Consider the following 4,002-nt stretch of genomic DNA (forward strand, 5'->3'; position numbering starts at 1 on the left):
CACTTGTTCTCAGTTAACTCATAAGCTTCCTTCTTGTCACATGACCACGTGCCCCCGGTGTGTGCAAGCGAAGGACAAGCTGTAATTCCTGCCAGCACTGCCAAGGTGACTCCATGCAAGGTGCGTAGAGGTGAGTTCTGTATACATGAAATGTTTATAGCTGGTTAGACATTAATCTCCAAGTGCGCAAGATTTCGTGTTATTGCTTCAATAAGTAACCAGCCGGCTCTGCTACATAAACACGGTGGTACTACAGAGAACATGAGGCCATGTTACCTACAGCCAATGGAGTATCTAGGGTAAGGCAGGCAGGGCATGTGCCATGGGCACCACATGAGGAGGGCACTACACCACTCGGGGGAAGGGTCGGTGTTTGCCCCTTTAGTTAAACTGATATTACATTTAAACGTTTTGTTAAGCCATTTCAGATGCCGATGAAATCACTTCCAATGGACGCTGCTCCTTGATGTTTAAAAGTTTTAGTTTCCTGAAAAATCAGCTGGTCCCCTGAGCACTGGCCCTGATATCCTGATCTAGGGTGACTCCTTGCCCTTGCAGAGTCCTGTGGAGCCACCCTTGCAAGGGAGCACAGCAAGCAAGCCACTTCCCTCCTCTCTTATCCCTCTTCCTCCTCCAAGCTAGTAGATGGACGGCTGCTGCAGACTGATCGGTCCCTTGTTATCTCGTACTGACGTTCCCTATTCCTTATCTACTCATTCTATATGCCATGCTGTACGTTCCCTATTCCACACCACCTCACTCTATATGCCATGCTGTACGTTCCCTATTCCACGCCGCCTCATTCTATATGCCATGCTGTATGTTCATGCTGCCTCATCTATACACCTTGTTGTTGTACATGTTCAGGGCCGGTGCTAGGATTTTTGCCAACACAGGCAAAGTTGAATTTTTGCGCCCCCCCCCCCCGCAACCAACCCCCTCCCCCCCGACCCCCTGTAGACAAGTACAAGTACTTGTCAAAATGCCCTGTTTTTTCCGCCCTCACCCTGCAGCGCCCTCAGGCGGCCACCTGACTTGCCTTGCGGTAGCGCCGGGCCTGTACATGTTACAGGTGTCCCCTTTGGATTTCCCCTAACCTTATGTTGTGGTGGCAAGTCAGTCATTTTGGTGTCACCCCCTCCAATAGTGGCACCCGGGTGCGGGTGGCACCCCCCTTGTGACACCACTGCTCCCACTCCATGCACAACTAAAATGAAATGATTTTGCTAAAGAGACTCTTATAAATGATCATTTTCCTGGTTTGGTCCTAACACTTGGAATTCTGTCAGATGCAGGACAGAACCATAGTCAGGTCTGCTGCTTCCCACACCACAAAGATTTCTATGTCCTTCCAGACACACATACCGTGCAATGACTGGCAGTGACTTTGTAAACACAGCACAGCAGAGCCCTGCCTGTCCTATCCTTAGGAGCAACCTACCTGGAACGTCTGCCCAGCCGCAGTCTGCAAACGCTGATTGGCCGAGAGAGTCAGAGGCGGGCACGTCGTTACTATGGGAACGACCGGGCTGGTAGCACGGCTCGCTGACTTCAGGCTACTCAGTTCAAGGGAGACCCGGAGGCGGCAGACAGAGTGTGCGGCGCAACCCACCTTGTGTACAGGTCAGTGCTCGCCAGCAGCTTAGTGTGCGCTGTGCTTTATTCAATACCAGGCTACCAGAGTGTGCTCCCCACAGCACTGATCTGTGTGCAGACTGCAGAGCACTGTGAGCACAGGACCAGCACTGAGCATTACCAGTTCTTACTGCTGCATTCTGTTATATGAACAGGACCAGCACTGAGCATTGCCGGTCCACTTACTGCTGCATGCTGTAATATGAACAGGAACAGCACTGGGCATTACCGGTCCACTTACAGCTTAGTGCTGTAATATGAACAGGACCAGCACTGAGCATCGCCGGTCCACTTACTGCTGCATTCTGTAATATGAACAGGACCAGCAGTGGGCATTACCGGTCCACTTACTGCTTAGTGCTGTAATATGAACAGGACTAGCACTGAGCATCGCCGTCCACTTACTGCTTAGTGCTGTAATATGAACAGGACCAGCAGTGAACATCGCTGGTCCACTTACTGCTGCATGCTGTAATGTAAACAGGACCAGCACTGGGCATCGCCGGTCCATTTACTGCTGCGTGCTGTAATATGAACAGGAGCTGCTACTGATGGGAATTATTCTGGTGCTGTGATCCCTCTCATTGAATGGATTTCAGTATTGTGTTTCCAGTTAGAATTGTTCTGTGTTATAGTAATTAATATACTGTGTGTGTGTGTGTGTGTGTATATATCTATATATATGTAGATATATCTATATATATTTATATATAGATATATCTACATACATATAGCTTTTTTAAAATCATTGGAACCCTTAAATTTACTTTCAGGTCTCAGTAGTGAACCCCTGCTAATAATTGGATTATAATTAGCTTCTAACGGTACGTTAGCTTGATCATTAAGTTAAGAAATAAGAAAAATAATTTTAAAAATAAGGAATTTGACACCTAGGGCTGCTCTGTACAGTAAAATGATTTTCAGTAATTATATTATATTGGCCAGAAAAAATATTTAGTGAAATTTGTAATCTTCCTCCATATTGGTGGTCAGTAAAGAAATGCCCCCCTTACATTGGTAGTCGGTGAAGAAATGCCCCCCCCTTGCATTGGTTGTCAGTGAAGAAATGCCACCCCTTATATTGTTGGTCAGTGAAGAAATGCCTCCTTACATTTGTGGTCAGTGAAGAATTGCCCCCCTTATATTGGTGGTGAGTGAAGAATTGCCCCCTTACAGCTTCAGTATGTACACCTGATTTACTCCGTGTTCTAGAAATGGAGAGGACGGAATTCTGTTATTGTATATGACTGAATAGCACAAGTTCTGCACACTTGAAAATGTTTTGTGTCAGTAATCGTATTTTATTTTTATTCCGTCATGATTTGTTGATATTTTCTAGTGCGTATTGTTGGAATGTCCGTAACATTTCTTTCTCAAACTCTTTGTACTGTTTTGTTATGGATGACAGTTGTGCATAGAAATAAAACAAGCTTTGTAGAAATACCTGTGTGTTTTGTTGGTAGAATAATTGTCCGCTTTCTGGATTTTGTTTCTTATACATGTTATGGCATCATTATGGGAGATTTGTTCTGGTAATGAGATGTTGAAGGTAATAAGTGCTTGGCTTGCTCTTGGTATTTTGTCTCTGGGTTGTACATGAAATAGCCATGTTGGGTCATTTTTGGGAGTTTCCAGCTAGGTTTCATTCCTTATAATGGGCTTTTAGAACTCTGCTATGCTCGGCTTCTATGTGTTTGTATTTGAAATTAATTTTTCCTCCCTCTACTTGTAGACCTTGTAGTCCAAATAAATGCTGATATCTGCATTAAAGGTCACAGGTTTGCCTTTGTTATAAATATAATGCATACCTTTTTTGGGTGGGAAAATACCTTGATGCATCAATTCCTCTCAGGAATCTGTAAGGAGTTATACACATGGGCGTATTAAAAGACTCCCATCTACGCTGGATAAATCTGTTGGAAGCTAGCAGAAAAATCCAGCATAAAAATGTGCGTTGTGATGTGTAATTTTGGCATATTCACAGACACATTCTATTGGCTAGAATATTCACTTATTCTAGCCACCAGAATAAATTTACATGCATATACGCACATAAATTATACCAGTAAGCGCCTCTCTGAATGCAGGTTTGTGGCATTCTATTCTAATTTCCCTGAACACGGCTATAAAAAAAGGTTCTAAATACCACAATTTGCATGCCCACAATGGTTAAAAAAGAAGTGCGTTTAGAGGCATAAACAGGCTAAAAAGTGATCTAATAATTTTGCATCTGAGTGATTTAACTACTTGTTGGCAGTCACCTTATCTTCAGCATATTGAAATCAATGTGATGCTATTAAGATAAATGGCAACAAAGCAGTTAAAGCATAAAAACTCAAAAATAAAAATGTGTAATATATTACAGCG

The 4,002-nt window shown here is 43.8% G+C and overlaps 1 protein-coding gene across 1 annotated transcript in view; it reads left to right on the plus strand.

The window, feature by feature from the left end:
• The first annotated feature begins 1,491 nt into the window (after positions 1 to 1,491).
• Positions 1,492 to 4,002, plus strand: part of CDKL1 (cyclin dependent kinase like 1) — a 39,123-nt gene continuing 36,612 nt past the window's right edge. Inside the window, exon 1 of the mRNA XM_018566252.1 lies at positions 1,492 to 1,623. The gene's annotated coding sequence lies outside the window, so the exon portion shown is untranslated. The remainder of the gene's footprint in view (positions 1,624 to 4,002) is intronic.

The sequence above is a fragment of the Nanorana parkeri genome, unplaced genomic scaffold, assembly GCF_000935625.1.
Source record: "Nanorana parkeri isolate BGI_ZX_2015 unplaced genomic scaffold, ASM93562v1 scaffold928, whole genome shotgun sequence".
Lineage (NCBI taxonomy): Eukaryota > Metazoa > Chordata > Amphibia > Anura > Dicroglossidae > Nanorana > Nanorana parkeri.